The sequence below is a fragment of the Oryctolagus cuniculus genome, chromosome 7, assembly GCF_051225735.1.
Source record: "Oryctolagus cuniculus isolate XC-2025 breed Fujian yellow rabbit chromosome 7, ASM5122573v1, whole genome shotgun sequence".
In the NCBI taxonomy this organism is placed as follows: Eukaryota; Metazoa; Chordata; class Mammalia; order Lagomorpha; family Leporidae; genus Oryctolagus; species Oryctolagus cuniculus.
This window is the reverse complement of record NC_142873.1, coordinates 24,850,276-24,870,338: the sequence shown is the minus strand read 5'-3', so window position 1 is coordinate 24,870,338 and position 20,063 is coordinate 24,850,276. Positions and strand designations below refer to the sequence as shown.

At 41.8% G+C, this 20,063-nt stretch overlaps 1 long non-coding RNA gene across 2 annotated transcripts in view; it reads right to left on the bottom strand.

Annotated features, from left to right (window-relative positions):
* LOC149125379 (uncharacterized) overlaps positions 1 to 20,063 on the bottom strand; it is a 54,320-nt gene that overhangs the window by 17,918 nt on the left and 16,339 nt on the right. For both annotated transcript variants that reach the window (XR_016237060.1, XR_016237057.1), the window contains 2 exons: positions 15,476 to 15,611; positions 4,389 to 4,451 (listed from right to left, as the gene is read on the bottom strand). This is a non-coding gene — a long non-coding RNA (uncharacterized LOC149125379). The remainder of the gene's footprint in view (positions 1 to 4,388; positions 4,452 to 15,475; positions 15,612 to 20,063) is intronic.

Below are 20,063 nucleotides of genomic sequence, written 5' to 3'. Positions count from 1 at the left end.
TACTGCTTTTGCTGTATCCCATAAGTTTTGATATGTTGTGTTGTTGTCTTCATTTACTTCCAGAAAGTTTTTGATTTCTCTTTTGATTTCTTGAATGACCCAGTGTTCATTCAGGAGTATGTTGTTCAGTCTCCATGTGTTTGCATACTTTCTGGGGTTTCCTGAGTTGCTAATTTCCAGCTTCATCCCGCTGTGGTCTGAGAAGCTGCATGGTATGATTCTAATTCTTTTAAATTTGCTGAGACTTGCTTTATGGCCTAGTATGTGATCAATCCTAGAGAAGGTTCCATGCACTGCTGAGAAGAATGTGAAGTCTGTAGATGTAGGGTTGAAAGTTCTGTAGATATCTGTTAGATCCATGCTCGGACTGACTTGCCCCAATTGGTAGAGTTGGAAACATACCAGGGGATTCCAGTTCAATCCCATCAAGGTGGCATGTGCCAATGCCATCTCACTATTCCAAGTGATCAATTTCAGTTCACAATTGATCATAATGAAAGGACTAAGAGTCAAAGGGAGCACATAAACAAGTCTAGTACCTGCTAACACTAACCGATAGAATAAATAAAGGGGAGAGTGATCCAACATGGGAAGTGAGATACTCAGCAGACTCATAGAATGGCGGATGTCCTAAATAGCACTCTGGCCTCAGAATCAGCCCTAAAGGCATTCGGATCTGGCTGAAAAGCCCATGAGAGTATTTCAGGCATGGAAAGCCAAGACACTCTGGCAAAAGATCTCTGCGAGTGAGATCCCAGTGGAAAGAACACGTCTTCAAAGAGGGAGGTGCCTTTCTCTGAAGGGAGGAGAGAACCTCCACTTTGACTATGACCGTGTCTAAACAAGATAAGAGTCGGAGAACTCAAGGGGCTTCCATAGCCTTGGAAACTCATGACTGGTGCATAGGGAGATTACTGATGCCATAAACAGGAGTGTCAATTTGTAAAGTCAACAACAGGAGTCACTGTGCACTTACTCCTCATGTAGGATCTCTGTCCTTAATGTGCTGTACATTGAGGCTTAATGCTGTAACGAGTACTCAAACAGTATATTTCACTTTGTGTTTCTATGGGGGTGCAAACGATTGAAATCTTTACTTAATGTACACTAAACTGATCTTCTGTAAAAAAAAAAAAGAAATTATCAATTCCCAACTTGACTCTCACTGGGATTAAACATGACAATAGGTCTGATCTGATTTCATCATCATTTAAAAAAATCATCTATTATTTTTCACTTTATGTTTCTGTGTGGGAGCAAACTGTTGAAATACTTACTTAAGGTATACTAAGCTGATCTTCTGTATATTAAGATAATCGAAAATGAATCTTGATGTGAATGGAAGGGGAGAGGGAGTGGGAAAGGGGAGGGTTGTGGGTGGGAGGGGCGGTATGGGGGGGGAAGCCATTGTAACCCATGAGTCGTACTTTGGAAATTTATATTCATTAAATAAAAGATAAAAAATTATTAAAATTAAAAATTAATTAATTTATTAAAAATTAAGTAATTAAATTAATTAATATGAAATTTTTATATAAATGAAAATAAAATAAACAAAAATTTAAAAAAAAAAGACTCCATTACAGATACAGGGAATAGGGTTAAAAAAGGTGAGCCATAGAACGGTTCATTAATGCTATAAAAATAGTCCTTGGTTAGCAAAAGGAGTCGTGAATGAGCAACATTGGGATTTGCTCAGAAAAGATTTAAATGTGCATTTAAAAAAAAAAAAAAGCAAGCCGTGACAAAGGCTGTGAAAACTTTGTTACAGATGTAGAAAACAGGGTTAAAGAAACAAACTGTAGAGCAGTTTATCAGTGCTGTTAAAACAATTAGTCCTTGGTCTGCTGAAGAGGGTGTTGTGGATAAGAAACACTGGGAGTAAAAAATGTAGATCAGTATACACTGGACAGCCCTCACCTTGCATTTAAATATTTCATTTGAAGTAAATGTTCTCTGTTATAAAGTTAATATTACTATGTGAAATGAGAAATTGTGGTAACAAAGTGTCCGGACTACCCATTCTGTTTTTGTTTTATGTACTAACTGTACCCCTATTATTAATAGGAATGCTTGAGCAGATTATGCTTGGTTTGCTTTACAAAAAAAAAATGTAAGTCAAAATATGCTGCAAGTAGTTAAGATTCCACACACCTGCAAAAATGTAATAATTACAAATAATAAGAGGCTAGTTCCCTCAGATACGTTTCAATTTATCCTTAAAACATATTAAATATTATTGTGTTTAATTACTAAATGTAAACTTGTATAAAAATTTGTATTATATTCTTATGATGTATTAATTATGCCTATACCTTGGTGCAACTCTAGGGCCAAATGTAAGGACAAATTTTTGGAACGGAGAGGCTTGTGTCTTTGTTTGGCTCTGACAAATAAGTAACTTGTCTGCCGGATGACCTTCTCCTGCTCCTTGGGAGCCTGGCCAGCTCCCGGGGAGGGGGATAAAGGAATGTTTTCTGATAAACAGGTGGGCATGCTTCGTGTCTCGGCTCTCTGGCCAAGATCCGGGACGGAACGCACTGCTTGCCTAAAATCTTGGCAATGAGCCACCCTTGTCCTTGGGGGCTTTAAGGGGGGAGCCAGAGCAAGCCTCTGCTGCTGCTGTTTCATCCCGGGGGAACATGCAGTCAAGCTGAACGTTAAACGTGCCCATGATGAATACTAATAATGTTTAATTCTCAGTATGGATCCTTTTCTGGTGCTGTGTGAAAATTGCCTAGTAATGCCCATAGTACTGTAAATTCTACAAAACATAAGTACAACACAGATATGAATCGATTGGCTATTGTGGCTGAGGTGTTCTGTGACAGTCCCTTTGATGTGAGATTAACATAATGGATTAATTTAAAAAACAGAACATTCAGGACCTGCCACTCTGCTTGGTATGTCATTACAAAAATCAGCAAGGAGAGCTATACCTGATAAATGAGGGTGCTATCAATGTGGGCAGCAGGGACATGTACAAATATTGTCCAAAAGTCAAACATCAAAAAAGCCCCTCCTCCTGGGATTTGCCCCCAGTGCAAAAGAGGAAGGCACTGGGCCAATAAATGTCACTCAAAAACTAATAAAAAAATTTCATTAAATAAATAAAGTTCAAAAAACTAAAAGCGGGGCTGGCCCCAGGCCCCATCCCAACAAATTTTGGGGACCATGACATTTGTTCCTCAACAGAACACCATAAATCCATCAATTTCCTCCACGGAGCCACAGAGGGTAGTGCAGGACTGGACCTCAGTGCCACCTCCTATACAATATTGACCCCTGAGATGGGCCCACAAGGCCTCCCTACTGGGATTTTTGGTTCTTTGCCAACTGGGTTTTTTGGTCTCCTACTGGGCAAAAGTAGTATAACTATGAAAGGGTTACAGGTTTTTCCTGGAGTTATAAACACTGACTTTACTGGTGAGATAAAAATTATGACTCAAGCCAATAATGTAACTTTAACTCCAGGACAATGTATTCCTCACTTGATTCTGTTCCCCTTCTCTTCAATTGGTAAGTCTTTTTTAAATAAAAGAAAAAATAACGTTTTTGGATCTTCTAATGCTTATTGAATACAACCCATAACTAAGGACCTACCCAAATTTTTCTTAAAATTAAATAAAAAGTTATTCAGTGGTCTTTTAGATACTGGAGCTGATGTCTCTGTTATTTCAGCAGCAAGCTGGCCCACAAATTGGAAAAAGAAAATTACCATAACTCAATTGCAAGGTATTGGTCCGAGTCAAAGATTAACACAAAGTTCCATATTGCTGCAATGGGAGGATGAATCAGGTAATGCTGGAGCCTGTCACCCCTATACTTTGGTTGCATTACTTGTTAATCTCTGGAGACATGATATTCTAACTCCAATGGGGGTTTTAATGCATAGTCCAAATAAGACTGTTACCATTAACATACTTCAACACGGTCATTTGCCAGGTAAGGGTTTAGGCAAACAACAACAAAGCATCACATCTCCAGTTACTTTAACTGTCAATCATGACCAGAGAGGCTTGGGTTTCCCTTGATGGCTACTGGTCAGCCTGTGCCCCATGCAAATAATAAAATAAAATAAAAATCAGATAATCCTGTGTGGGTGGATCAGTAGCCTTTACTGCAAAACAATATAAATGCTGCACAGATATTGGTGGAAGAACAATTAACAGCAGTACATATAGTTCCTTCTAATTCTCCTTGGAATAGTCCTATTTTTGTTACCAGAAAAAAATCTGGAAGATAGCAATTCCTTCAAGGCCTTAGGACTGTTAATGCTACTGTGGAAATTATGGGGGCTTTACAACCAGGTTTACCATTGCCTACTGCAATTCCAAAGAACTCTTATATTACAATAATAAATTTAAAAAATTATTTTTATACTATACCTTTACATCCAGAAGATTGTCCCCAATTTGCTTTCAGTGTTCCATCAGTAAATTTTGAAGAACCTATGCAAAGATGCCAATGAGGATTTTACCTCAAAAAATGACTAATAGCCCTACTTTGTGCCAACAATTCATTGATGCTGCTCTTCAAAAAATTTGCAAAAAATATAACAATTTATATATTATACACTATGGATGATATTTTGATAGCTGGACCCGAGAAATTTTTGGTGATACAATGTCTGACAGTAATAAGAGAGCAATTATCTGCTTTTGGTCTTATCATAGCCCCTGAGACAATGCAACTTCAATATCCTTATCAATATCTAGGCTTCCAATTGTACCCATGAAAAATACTTCCACAAAAAGTCACCTTACAATTGGATTCTTTACAGACTTTAAATAAGTTTCAAAAACTTCTAGGAAATATTAATTGGCTTTCTGCACATCTCCACCTCACAACAGGAGACGTTAAACCTTTATTGAATATCCTAAAAGGAGGTCAAGCTTCTCTAATTTGTGATGGTCACCATACAGTTATTAACAACTCTTTTTCATCTCTACAGCTAGTTAAATTAGCTGCTGTTGCACTTGCATTACAGTCTACTTTGGATGTAGTGGTTAACGTATACACTGATAGCAAATACGTGTTCCTATCAGTGCCTCAATTGGAAACTTGTTCATTCCTTCCTGGATCCTCAGCTGCTTCTCCTTTGTTTTCTCGCATTTGCACTGTCATTCGACAGCATACCTGTCCTTTCTCTATAGGTCATATTAGAGCACATTCCAACCTTCCTGGACCTTTGGTAGAGGACAATCGTTTGGCAGATTCTGCTCTATGCATATATTCTATTGATACAGCAACAGAAGATCACGTTTTACATCATCTAAATGCTCATATGTTACGCTTAATAGATAATATTACTCAAGAACAAGCTCGACAAATTGTAAAATTCTGTTCTACTTGCTCCATCCAGTTACCAATACCTCACTTTTGAATTAATCCTCGTGATTTATTCCCCCAATCAACTATGGCAAATGGATATCACCCACTTCATGGAATTTGGTAAACAAAAATATATACATGTGTCTATTGATACTTGCTCTGGATTTATTTTTGCTTCCTTACATACAGGTGAAGCTACAAGACATGTTATTGCCCGTTGCTTACAAACTTTTGCTTCCCTAGGAACTCCAAAGCAGATTAAAATGGATAATGGACCTGCTTATATTTCTGACTCTTTTAGAAATTTTTGTGTAACTTTCTATCTCATGTTACTGACATTCCTTATAATTCCTTATAATCCTCAGGGTCATGACATTATTATACGTACACATAACACTTTAAAACAATATTTTAATAATATAAACAAAAGGGGGAGTTTAGGGTTCTTGCCCATTCTCCTAACAAATGGCTCTCATGTGCTTTATTCATTTTAAATTTTTTCACATTGGATAAAGATGGTCGTTTTGCAGCATCCACAAACAGCTGGCATCCACAAACAGTTTGGCATCCACAAACAGCTGGGGTAAGAACAATGGTAAAATGGAAGGATCCTATCACCAATCAATGGAATGGACCTGATCCAGTACTGGTATGGGACATGGACTCTTAAGGGATGGGTATTTTTATGCAACCAATTTGCTTTTACATTGTTAGCCCCTGATTATTTTCACAACCGCTCATTGGGCCATGTGGCCCCAATGCTAACATCTGCATTTCCAAAGGCACAACAGCGACGCTCATTACCTGAGAACTGTGATGATGATGTCATCTTAATTGGAGACCTGCTTTCACCATGGCTATACAGCTAGTGGGAGTTCCTGGATTGGCTTATGGAAATAATCGTGGACTACAAAGGCTTACATGTTTGGTGACCAAAACAATCTATCTTACTGCTACTGCGCTATCCAATATAGCTGAAGAATTGGATCAAGTTCGTTCAGGAGCACTCTTAAACTGAGCAGCTATCGATTATTTGCTGTTAAAAGATCATATAAGCTGTAAATCTGTTCCAGGGGAATGTTGTTTTAACATTACTAACACTGCCATATATACAGTCTGTTATTGATAAACTTATGAGTAAAATGCAACATATGTTTATTACTAGCCCACTAACATTTGAAGGGTTTCAATGGATTCATTGGTTATTAATGCTGGCTGGAAAGTTACTGCTTTTCATACTTTGTATGGGATGTTTTCCGTGTGTTCTGCAATTTGTGCTATCTTCGCTACAGTCTGTATGGACTGACATTCATCACTTAAAACTTTGTACCAAACCTCCTTTGTAATAAAAAATAACTAATATTTGGCTGTATGTTTCATCTCTCACCTAATGTTGGGCTAAAATGGTATTCAAAAACAGGTAAGACACTTCACATCCTGTACCTACCTAAGACAGGGCTCAAGTTAAAGAAAGTGTCGCTATCGGTTGCTTGTTTGTCATGGTACTACTGGGCCTTGCCTTCATCGCCAGATGGATCAGAGCCTTAGCACTCCGTCAGCAGAATACCAACTTGATAATCCAACAGGCTATGCTGGCCACCTTGCGATCTCACCCCAATAAAAAAGTATGACTTAGCATGATGTAGCGGTAGTCAAAGACGGGTAAACACTGATGGGCGCTCCTAGCAACCTAAGACAGAGGGTAGAACAGGCTTCCTATTACCTCCATGATGGGTAAGCAGTAGCGCGCCATTGGGTACCTAAGACAGGCATGTTTCTGTGCCATTTAAATAATAAAGAAGGGGGAGATATGGGGCTCCATGGGATGCGCAGCCATGGAGCCCCCACGTCAAGGTCGGTCTGATAGCTGTTGCTGTGTCTTTATCACAAGGCGGATGTTGCTAGTTTTGGTTAGGGCAATGCTTTCCCACGGTCGGGACTTTCCAGAGGAGTTGAGAATGTTGTAAACAACAAGATGGCACCAAGGACCGCGCGGTGAGCCTACCTGCTGCGTGACACCTCATCTGATTGGCCCGAGGAAGCGTGCACACTGCGTGAACAGACAGAGGATTGGAGTGTTCCGTGCATGGACTTGAGCCCTCTTGCAATTGGCCAGATTTTGTATATAAGCTGTGTGCTGAGGAAGGAGGGGGCTTTTCTGTCCACTCTCCTCCCTTCATTCTTTCTCTGTCACTGTTATTTTCTCATTAAAAGTCTACTGAAGACTGATAAGCTGCGAACAGTGTCATTCCTTTGTGGGCAAGGGAGCGGCAACAGCTAAGGCTAGTGCTAGGGCTAGGGTTAGGGACAGGTTTATGCCTAGGGCTAGGACTAGGGCTAGGGCAGGGCTAGGGCTAGGGCTAGAGTCAGGGTTAGGGTTATGGTTAGGGTTAGGGTTAGCTTAAGGATAGGGATAGGGTTAGGGTTAGGGTTAGGGTTAGGGATAGGTTTAAGGTTATGGTAAGGGATAGGGTTAGGTTTAGGGGTTAGGGGTTAGTTTTAGGGTTAGGGCTAGGTGTAGGGTTAGTGCTAGTGTTAGTGTTAGGGTTAGATTAGTGTTATGGTTAGAGTTAGGGTTAGGGTTAGGGCTTGGGTTATAGCTAGGGCTAGAGCTAGGTTTAGGTCTAGGGCTAGGGCTAGGACTAGGGCTAGGGCTAGGGCTGGTCTAGGGATAGGGTTATTGTTAGCTTAATGTTAGGGATAGGGTTAGGGTTAGGGTTAGGGTTATGGTTAGCGTTAGGGTTAGATTAGGGTGAGGGTTAGGGTTAGGGTTATAGCTTGGGCTAGGGCTAGGCCTAGGGCTATGCTTAGGTTTAGGGTAGGGCTAGGATTAGGGCTTTGGTTAGATTTATGGTCAGGGCTGGGGCTAGGGCTAGCACTAGGGCTAGGGCTAGGGTTTGGGTGAGGCGTTAGGGTTAGGGTTAGGGTTAGGTTTGGGGCTAGGGCTAGGGCTAGGGCTAGGATTATGGTTATGCTTAGGGTAAGGGTTAGGGTTAGGGCTAGGGTTAGGACTAGGGCTTGTGTTAGAGTTAGGGCTAATGCTAGGGCTAGGGCTAGGGTTAGGGTTATGGTTAGGGTTAGCTTATGGTCAGGGATAGGGTTAGGGTTAAGGTTAGGTTTAGCCTTAGGGTCAAGGCTAGGGCTAGGGATAGGGATAGGTCTAGGGCTAGTGTTAGGGTTAGGGTTAGGGTTAGAGATAGTGTTAGGGCTAGGGCTAAGGCTAGGGCTAGGTCTAGGTTTAGGGTTAGGTTTAGGGCTAGGGCTAGGATTAGGGTTGGGGTTAGAACTAGGGCTAGGGCTAGGGCTAGGGTTAGGGATAGGGTTAGGGTTAGGGCTAGGGCTAGGCCTAGAGCTAGGGCTAGGGTTAGAGCTAAGGATATTGCAAGGGTTAGGGTTAGGGTTAGGGTTAGGCCTGGCCTATGACTAGGGCTAGGGCTACGGCTAGGGCTAGGGCTTGGGCTATGGCTAGGGCTAGTGGTAGGTTTAGGGTTAGGACTAGGGTTAGGGCTAAAGCTAGATTTAGGGTTTGTGTTAGGTAAGGTTCACAGTTAGGTCTAGGGCTAGGCTAGGGCTAGGGCTAGCACAACCATTAGGGTTAGGTTTGGGGTTAGGGTTTTGTCTAGGCTAGGGCTAGAGCTAGAGCTAGGGCTAAGGTTAAGATAGGTTTAGGGCTAGGGCTAGGGCTAGGGCTAGGGTTAAGGTTAGGGCTAGGTATAGGGCTAGGGTTAGGTTTAGGGTGAAGGTTAGGGTTAGTGTTAAGTCTAGGGCTAGCACTATCGCTATTGTTAGGGTTAGTGTTAGGCTTAGGGTTAGGGCTAGGGCTAGGGCTAGGGCTAGTGCTAGGGCTAGGGTTATATTTAGGGCTAGGGCTAGGTCTAGGTCTAGGTCTAGGTCTAGGGTTAGGGCAAGGCTAGGTCTAGGGCTAGGGTTAGGATTAGGGCTAGGGCCATGGTTAGGAATAGGAATAGGGCTAGGGCTAGGGTTAGGGTTAGTGCTAGGGATAGGGCTAGGGTTAGGGTTAGGGTTAGGGTTAGGGTTAGGGTTAGAGTTAAGGCTAGGGCTAGGGCTAGGGCTAACATTAGGGTTAGGTTTTGGGCTAGGGCTAGGGCTATGGCTATGGCTAGGGTTAAGGTTAGGGCTAGGGCTAGGGCTACAGCTAGGGTTAGGATTAGGTTTAGGGCTAGGGCTAGGGGTAGAACTAGGGCTAGGGTTAAGGTTAGGGTAAGGCCTAGGGCTAGGGCTAGGATTAGGGTTAGGGTTTGGGTTAGGGGTAAGGCTAGGGCTAGGCCTAGGGCTAGGATTAGGGTTAGGGCTAGGGCTAGGTCTACAGCTAGCATTAGGGCTATGGTTAGGATTAGGTTTAGATTAGGGTTAGGTGTTAGTGTTAGCATTTGGGATAGTGTTAAGTTTATGGTTAGGGATAGCATTAGGATTAGTGTTTAGAGTTAGAATTAGCGATAGGGTTAGGGTTATTGTTAGGGATAGGGTTTGGGTTAGGTGTTAGGGGTTAAGTTTAGGGTTAGGGTTAGGTGTCAGGGTTAGGGCTAGGGTTAGGGTTAGGGTTTGATTAGTGTTAGTGTTAGAGTTAGGGTTAGGGTTAGGGCTTGGTCTAGAGGTAGGGCTGTGGCTAGGGTTAATCTAGGTCTAGGTCTAGGTCTAGGGCTAGGGCTAGGGCTAGGGCTAGGGCTAGGGCTAGGGTTAGTGTTAGCTTAATGTTAGTGATAGGGTTAGGGTTAGGGCTAGGGCTAGTGTTATACTAGGGCTAGCGATAGGGTTAGGATTAGGGTTAGGGTGTTAGGACTAGGGCTAGGTCTAGGGTTACGGCTAGGGTTAGGTTTAGGTTTAGGGTTAGGGTTAGGACTAAGGCTAGGACTAGGGCTAGGGCTAGGGCTAGGGCAAGAGCTAGGGCAAGGCCTAGGGTTAGGGTTAGGGTTAGGGTTTGGGCTATGGCTAGGGCTAGGTCTAGCGCAGGGATTAGTGCTAAAGCTAGGGTTAGGGTTAGGGTTAGATTAGGGTTAGGGTTAGGGTTAGGGTTAGGGTTAGGGTTAGGGTTAGGGTTAGTGTTAGGGTTAGAGCTTGGGCTATGGCTAGGTCTAGTGCTATGTTTCGGACTAGGGCTTTAGCTAGGGTTAAGGCTAGGGCTAGGGTTTGTGTAAGGCGTTATGGTTAGGGTTAGGGTTAGCGTTAGTGTTGGGGTTCATTTTGGGGCTAGGGCAAGGGCTAGGGCTAGGGTTTGGGTTAGGGTTAGGGTTATGGTTAGGGTAAGGGTAAGGGTAAGGGTAAGGGTTAGGGCTAGGGCTAGGCCCAGGGCTAGGGTTAGGTCTAGGGCTTTGGTTAGGGTTAGGGCTAGGGCTAGGCCCAGGGCTAGGGTTAGGTCTAGGGCTTTGGTTAGGGCTAGGGCTAGGGCTAGGGCTAGGGCTAGGGTTAGGGATAGTTCTTGGGCTAGGGCTAGTACTAGGGTTTGTTAGGGTTAGGGCTAGGGTTATTGTTAGCTTAGGCTTAGGGTTAGGGCTAGGGCTAGGTCTAGGCCTAGGGCAGGGCTAGTGCTAGGGCTAGGGATTGGGTTAGGGTTAGGGTTAGGGTTTGGTTAGGGCTAGGGCTAGGACTAGTGTAAGGGCTATGGGTAGGGCTACAGCTAAGGCTAGAGTTCGGGTTAGGGTTAGGAATAGGACTAGGGCTAGGGCTAGGGTTAGGTTTACGGTTAGGGCTAAGGCTAGTGCTAGTGTTTGGTTAGTGTTAGTGTTAGGGCTAGGGCTAGGACTAGGATAGGGCTAGGGTAAGGCTCAGGTTAGTGTTAGGGATAGGGTTAGGGCTAGGGCTAGTTCTAGGGCTAGGGTTAGGGTTAGGGCTAGGGCTAGGGCTAGGGCAAGGGCTAGTGTTAGGGTTAGGTTTATGGATAGGGTTAGGTTTATGTCTAGTGCTAGGGTCAGGGTTAGGTTTAGGGTTAGGGCTAGAGCTATTTGTTAGTGTTAGGGTTAGTGCTAGGTCTAGGGCTAGGGCTAATGCTGGGGCTAGGGCTATGGTTATGGTTAGGGTTAGGGCAATGGCTCGGGCTAGGGTTAGGGTTAGGGCTATGGCTTGGGCTAGGGTTAGGGTTAGGGTTATTGGTTAGGGTTAGGTTTAGGGCTAGGGATAGGTCTAGGGTTAGCATTTGGGATAGGGCTATGCCTAGGGTTAGGGCTAGGGCTAGGGTTAGGGTTATGGTTATGGCTAGGTCTAGGTCTAGTGCTATGGTAAGCACTAAAGCAGAGCTAGGTCAAGGGCTAGGGCTAGGGCTACAGATAAGTTTAGGGTTAGGGTTATCATTAGGGTTATCTTAAGGTTAGTGAAATGGTTAGGGTTGGGATTAATGTTGGGGTTATGGTTAGGGTTAGCTTTAGGGTTAGGGCTAGGTCTAGGGATAGGGCTAGGGTTAGGGTTAGGGAAAGGGTTAGGGTTAGGGCTAGGGCTAGGGCTAGTAATAGGGCTAGGGCTAGGGTTAGGGATAGGGCTAGGGTTAGGGTTAGGGTTAGGTTTTGGGTTATGGCTAGATTTAGGGCTAGGGCTAGGGCTAGGGATAAGGCTAGCATTATGGTTTTGGTTAGGTTAGGGTTAGGGTTTGGTGTAGGGCTAGGACTAGGGCTAGCGCAAGGGTAGGGTTAGGGTTAGGTTTAGGGCTAAGGCTAGGTCTAGAGCTAGCGCTAGCGCAAGGGTTAGGGTTTTTGTTAGGGTTAGAGTTTGGTCTATGGCTGGGCTAGGGCTAGGGCTAGGTTTAGGGCTATGGATAGGGTTAGGTTATCTATAGGGCTAGGGCTAAGGCTAGGGCTATGGTTAGGGTTAGGGCTAAGGCTAGGTTTAAGGCTAGTGCTATGGTTAGGTTTATGTTTAGGGTTAGTGTAAGTGTTAGGGCAAGGCTAGGGCTAGGGCTAGGGCTAGGGTTAGGGTTAGGGTTAGGTTTAGGGTTAGGTCTAGGGCTAGTGTTAGGGTTAGGACTAGGATTAGGAATAGGGCTATGGCTAGGGCTAAGGCTGGGGTTAGGAGTAGGGCTAGGGTTTGGGTTAGGGTTAGGTTTAGGGCTAGGGCTATTACTGGGGTTAGGGTTAGGGTAGGGCTAGGGCTAGGGCTAGTGCTAGGGCTAAGGCTAGGGCTATTGCTAGTCTTAGGGTTATGGCTAGGCCTCGGGCTAGGATTAGATTTAGGGTTAGGGCTAGGGCTAGAGCTAGGGTTAGGGTTAGGGCTAGGGCTAGGGCTAGGAATAGGGCTATTGCTAGGGATAAGTCTAGGGTTACAGCTAGTGCTAGGGTTAGGGTTAGGGTTAAGTTTAGGGTTAGGTCTAGGGCTAGTGTTAGGGTTAGGACTAGGATTAGGAATAGGGCTATGGCTAGGGCTAAGGCTGGGGTTAGGAGTAGGGCTAGGGTTTGGGTTAGGGTTAGGTTTAGGGCTAGGGCTATTACTGCGGTTAGGGTTAGGGGAGGGGTAGGGGTAGGGCTAGGGCTAAGACTAGGGCTATGCTAGGCTTAGGGTAATGGCTAGGGCTCAGTCTAGGATTAGGGTTAGGGTTAGGGCTAGTGCTAGGGCTAGGGCTAGAGCTAGGGTTAGGGTTAGGGCTAGGGCTAGGGCTAGGGGTAGAGCTACGGTTATGGTTATTGTTAGAGTTAGTGCTAGGGCTAGGGCTAAGTTTAGGGTTAGGTTTAGGGCTAGGGCTAGGGCTAGGATTAGGGCAAGGCTAGGGCTAGGGCTAGGGTTAGTGCAACGCAAAGGTTAGGGTTTTGTTTAGGGTTAGGGTTTGTTCTATGGCTGGGGCTAGGGCTTGGGCTAGAGTTAGGGCTATGGCTAGGGTTAGGTTTATGTTTAGGGCTACGCTAGGGCTATGGTTAGGGTTAGGGCTATTGCTAGGTTTAGGGCTAGTGCTATGGTTAGTTTTATGTTTAGGGTTAGGGTAAGTGTAAGAGATGTTGGGGTCTATTTTCAGGCTTCTACATATGGATAATCAAGTTCCTCTGAACCACTTGTGAAAGAGATTCTTCGTTCTCCAGTTCATTTCAGTTCCTTTGTTAAATATGAGTTGCTGGTAGAAATTTGGGTTTATTTCTATGCTACCTATTCTTTTCCATTGAACTATGTGTCTGTTATTATGTCAGTGCTAACACTTCTTTTTGTTTTTTTTGCAGTTTATTTATTTATTTGAAAGGCAGAGTTACAGAGAGGTAGAGGCAGAGAGAGAGAGAGAGGTCTTCCATCCACTGGTTACTCCCCAAATGGCCACAATGGCCGGAGCTGTGTTGATCTGAATCCAAGTGTCAGGAGCTTCTTCCCGGTCTCCATGCAGGTGCAGGGGCCCAAAGACTTTGGCCATTTTCTACTTTTTTCTCAGGCTATACCAGAGAGGGGTATAAGAGGTGGAGCAGCTGGGAAACATACTGGCACCCATATGAGATGCCAGCACTGCAGACGGTGACTTTACCTGCTTTGTCATAGTGCTGACCCCTGTAATATGTCTTAAAATATGGTGTGATGTCTCCAGCTTTTTTTTGCTTCATAATATTGCATCTCTCATGTTTCTATATGAATTTTAGAATCATTTTTTTCTAGCCCTGAGAAGTACATCATTGGTATGTTGATTGGGATTGCATTGAATTTGCAAATTGCTTTTGGTAGTATGGACATTTTGATATTCTTCTTCCCATTCACAAACATAGGTTTTCTGTGAGACTGTCAAAAAGCCTTGACAAAAATTGGACTTTATTACACAAAAGTTGATCATGTTTTGGGATCATTTAAATCCATATGTTTGCACTAATATTTGATAAATAATGAAAGACTTTCTCTGAGCATTTTAGTAGGAGAAGTTAAAATATTTATTTTATCAATTTCTTCAAATATTGTTTAGATGTGATATTCAAATATTGTTTAGAGCCATTGTCTGTAGTCCCTCTAAATTAGGATCTTTTTGCTTTTTGCCTGTTAAACTTCTCCCTTGATTCAACAACCCTTTTTAATGTAATGTAAACTGAAAATGTCATTTCATAAGCTAAAAAAATGACAGAGAAGGAAAAAGAAGGGAGGGAGGTTGAGTATATAATTATGTTTTCTGAATTCTTTCTATAAACCATATTGAATCTTTTAAAAGCTAATTAAAATTAAAACTCTAAATTGGACCATTATGACCAATATTTAAAACAAGTGATTAAAAACTGTAGATGTCTTCAATTTTGATTATCATTCTTATTCAGAATATCTGAAAGAAATCCGGTTTCTCACTTTAAAATATGCCAGTGTATTAGAATTCAGTATTAAATGACTTTGTTTAAAAGTGTTATTTAATCTATTGCTTTAAGTGGTAATACTATGGCCATTGTAAAACAAAATCCTTATCATTTTTCATAAAACAGAAAGGGCTTTTAAAACATCATCATTAAAAATATTAAGAGACCTAAAATATAACATTCTTAAAACCCAAGTGATACCATTCAAAATTTTAAAATATGCAGGGATAGTTTGTGTCAAGTAACTAAATAATTGTTAAGTGTACGTATGTAATAGCTTCTATAAATTCTTTTGGCAAGGGCTGGCACTGTGGCATAGTGGGTGAGGCTGCCACCTGCAGTGCTGGTATTCCATAGGGGCATCAGTTCAAGACCTGGTTGCTCCACTTCCTATCCACCTCTCTGCTATGGCCTGGGAAAGCACTATAAAATGGTCCAAGTCCTTGGGCCCCTGCACCTGCATAGGAGACCAGGAAGAGGCTCCTGGCTCCTGCCTTCCAGTCGGCACAGCTCCAGCCATGGAGGCCAACTGTGGAGTGAACCAGTGAATGGAAGACCACTCTCTCTGCCTCTCCTTCTCTCTCTGTGTAATTCTGACTTTCAAATAATATAAATAACTCTTTAAAAAATTCTTTTGGCAAATAGATGAAGCTACTTGTTATACAATTCAAATAAATAGCAAACATACTAGAAAAATATATTGAATAAAATTTACGCAACACATAGCTATATGCAGAAATTTCTCACCATAACAACATAGCAACCACCAAATTTCCAAACTTAATTTTCCACAACTTAGAATCTTTAACTCCAGAAGGAGTACTAAATGGACAGAACAGTGGCCTATGTATCAGGATACCTAATGCTAATACAGAATTATCCCTGCTACAACTTACCTATGTGACCTCGAACAATTCACTTTACTTCTCTGGGCCTTGGGATTTAGCATCCTCATGTGATAAAGGAGGCTTGGATAAGATCAGTTGTACTCTATCTTGAGACTTCAACATCTCTCAGTTTCCAAACAGGCACCTTAGGGAAAAGTAAAACTTTAGATCAAAGCTTGCATTTTTAAATATAAATATATTTTAAACTGTTTCTACAACTAGTACAAAACAACACATTCAAATGTGTACCATGCCACTTTTCAATATTTGGGAATAATTAATGCATCATTTTAGAGCATTGTCTTGGGGCCAGTGCTGTGGTGTAGCCAGTAAAGCCACTGCATGGGTCCTGCCTCCAATACGTCTTAACCTAGGATGCAACTAAATTTAACAAGGATACTCAATAGGAATTTTAGAAGAATTCCAAAATATGTATCAGAATAAAAATAAATACTTTACTTGGTACATCTCTTTTTAACTATACTATTGTCTAAATTTCCAATTGTCAGATGTACTAAAAAATCCCAGAAGCAGCAGAGTTGGTGCAACATGATGAAGAATAAAATAAAGATTTTCAGTTACAACTTGCCTAGAGAAAATGAGAATTCGCAGATCCCAGATTAAAAAAGCCAAGAAGGCCCAATAAAAGAAAACTCAATGTCTTCATACACTAATATTTATTACCTCAGATTTATTTAAAAAAAAGGTGATTATTCCAGCTATATCCCATTAGGTAGCCCAATTTTACCTGCTAAATCCAGTAAAAAAAAGCACCTCATGATATATTACTAAAATCATATTGCTGTATACCATCCACCATGTCCATTGTACCTTATGCCTAATGTTAACAGATCTGATGAAAATCAATAGATAAATGATGTGTCTTAACCAAGTGTGGGAAATATGTTTTGTTCCAAGTTTTTCCAAAAACCCCTGAGTCTCAGTTTGCCTTCACCTTGAAAAGACACTTCTGAGGTTTACAAATCAGTCCAGCTTCTTTGGGCCTCCCTCCAATGAAAGGGGCCAAAATCCATCAAAATAAACTCTAGGGACTGTCCTTGTGCTCCCAGTGACTTTTTCACTCTAGGGGCTCACAAACCTTCTAAATTCTTTAGATCACCTGTGATGTCCATTAGTTCTCAAAGACTATGATGCTAGTAATTTCCCCTCTTGGAACCTTGTTATTAACTGTGCTGTATGAGAAATGAAGTCTCCTACACAACTTGTGCTTACAATTCTCCAAACCATGTTGCCTGCTAGGACTTTGGCCATGAATATAGGACAGCAATACCTGAACATGATTACTGAGATCTCCTTAATAAAGGATAGACTAGGGCCAGCACTGTGGTGCAGTGGTGTAATCCTTTACCTGCAGTGCTGGCACCCCATATGTGCACCAGTTCTAGTCCCCATTTCTCCTTTTCCTATCCAGCTCTCTGCAATAGCCTGGGAAAGCAGTAGAAGCTGTTCCAAGTGCTTTGGTCCCTGCCAAAATGTGGGAGACCTGGAAGCTCCTAGCTCAGATTGGCCCAGCTGCAGACATTGCAGTCATTAGGGGAGTAAATGAGTATATGGAAGACCTTTCTCTCTGTCTCTTCCTCTCACTGTCTGTAAGTACACCTGACAAATACATAAATAAAAACTTTATACATATATTTACATTTATTTATATATATTTATGTATACAAATATATTCATATATAAAATATATTATAATTTATCATATAATATATTATATAATTTATTATAATTATTATATATATAATTATATATATATACTATTGAGATGACTTCAATAGCCAGAGTGTGGCCATGTTGAAGCCAGGAGCTTCTCCTCCGATGTGTGTGGCAGCATCCCAGGCACTTAGACCATCTTTCACTGCTTGTTCAATCCATTGGTAAGGAGCTGAATCAGAAATAAATATGTACTTATTTATGAATAATAAATTTATATGTAATAATTATATATAATATATTATATATTTATAATAATTATATGTAATTCTATACTATGTATAGAAATATATAATATATTATATATCATAATATATAAATATATATATGATGGACCAAAATGTGGCATTCTCCATTTGGCAGAAGGGACAGGCTCCAATATCTATTGTCTATGTCAGTATGTCAGTATAATGCAGGAGGTAACCCCTCTACCAAATAAGAAAAGCTATTTCAGTTCAGCTGGACATCATTCTGCTGACTGTTGACCTTATTACTGTTAGTCTGGATGCTTTCATTGGTTGCAATCCAGAGACCCAATTTTCCCATAGATATAAACATCAGCAAATATGAAAATTTGTAAGAAAAGCTTAAACTGAGACTTATGATTAATAACTATTTTAACAAAATTTCTCAGAACCCATCTAATCCAAACCTTGGACAATTGGAAGCCATTGTACTTGGCCCACCCATAATTGAAATGGATTCTAAATCCTTCAACTGCAAGGAGAGTATCATAGACATTAATGCTCCAAACGGATCTAGTTCTCTGCTAACGTGTCTGGAAAAGCAGCACAGGGTGACTCAAATATTGGGGCTCCTGCACCCATGTGAGAGACCTGGAAGAAGCCCCCGGCTCCTGATATCAGTCTGGCCTAGCCACAGTCATTGCAGCCATTTGAGGAGTGAACAAACCAGGAGGAAGATCCATCTTTCCCACTCTCTCTTTCTAGTGCTGCCTTTCAAATTCACAAACAGATCTTTAAGAAAATAGATCACTTCAATAAATTTGCCATTGCTCAGTCATGATGACTTTTACTACCTTCAGTTCTTTTTCAAAAGATTTATTTATTGGAAAGGCAGAAAGAGGAGCTGGTGCTTGCGGTGCAGTGGACAAAGCTGCTATCTGTTGCATTGCTATCCTGTATGTGTACCAGTTCAAGTACCAGCTATTCCATTTCTGATCGAGCTCCTTACCAATGGACTGAAAAAGCAGGGAAAGATGGTCCAAGTGCCTGGGATGCTGCCACGCACATCGGAGGAAAAGCTCCTGGCTTCAACCTGGCCACACTCTGGCTATTAAAGTCATCTCAAAAATGAATTAGGTGGTGGAAGATTTCTGTCTCTCCCTCTCTCTGTAACTCTTTCAAATAAGTAATTAAATATTTTAATATGATAAAAAGGCAGAGAGACACAGAGACAAAGAGAGAAGGAAAGAGAAGCAGAGAGATCTCCAATCTGTTCGTTCACTTTCTATATGGCTACAACTGTGCAAGACCAGGTTCTCAAGTCCCCATTGAGGTTACAGTTTTCCAAATTAGATGACAGGAAGGAAAGAATTTGAGCTATTATCCATTGCTTCCCAGGGATATTAACATGAAACTGATTTGGAAGTGGAGTACCTAAAACTCAGATTAGCACTGCAATATAGGATGTGGACATCTGTTGTGACTGCTAACAAATTGGAAAACCTAGAGGAAAAATCAACAGATTCCTGGATATACACAATATACCAAAATTGAGTCATGAAGACACATAGAAAAGCTAAACAAATCAAAAACCAAGACAGAGATTGGATGAGTAATAAAGACCCTCCCAACAAAGAAAATCCAGGATCAGACAGCCTCACTATTGAATTCTACAGGACTTTTAAAGAACTAATTCCAATTCTTCTCAAGCTATTCAGCACAATTGAAAGAGAGACAATCCTCTCAAACTCCTTCTATTAATCCTGCATCACCTTAATTCTTAAACTAGAAAATGATACAGTGGAGAGAGAGTACTATAGAAAAATATCCCTGATGGGGGCCAGTGCTGTGGCACACTGGGTTGATCCTCCACCCGTGGAGCTGGAATCCCATATGGGTGCCATTTCTGGTCCTGGTTGCTCCTATTCCAGTCTAGCTTTCTGCTCTGGACTGGGAGGGCAGTGGAGGATGGCCCAAGTGCCTGGGTCCCTGCACCCACTTGGGTGACCAGGGAGATGCTCCTAACTCTGGCTTCCGATTGGACAGGCACCACCTGTTGGGCCATATGGAGAATAAACAAGCAGATAAAATACTTATGTCTCTCTGCCTCTGCCTCTGCCTCTCCCTCTAAGTAACTCCACCTTTCAAATAAATAACTCTTTTGAAAAAGTCAACAAACAATAAAGGCTGGTAGAGAGGGAGAGAAAAAGATACCCTAACCCACTGTTGGTGGGAACGAAGCTAGTACAGCCATTATGGAAGGCAGTATCAAAGTTCCTCAGAAATCTGAAAACAAACATACCATATGATCCTGCCATCTGACTCCCGCGAATTTACCCACATGAAATGAAACAGAATATGCATAGGCATGAGTTATCTGTACCCTCATGGTTAATATAGCTCAATTCACAATAGCTAACATGGAATCAACCCAGATGTCCATCAACTGGTGACTCGAAAAAGAATATGAGATATATATGCAGTGTAAAATACTATTCAACCATAATTGAGAATGAAATCCTATCTTTTGTAACTAAATGGATGCACTGGAAACAAGTATGATTCATGAAAGAAGCCAGTCCCCAAAAGACAAATACCATATGTTTTCTCTGACTGGTGGTAATTAATATATAGACAACAAAAAGTAGCATATGAGTTAAATTGACATTTTGAGATTT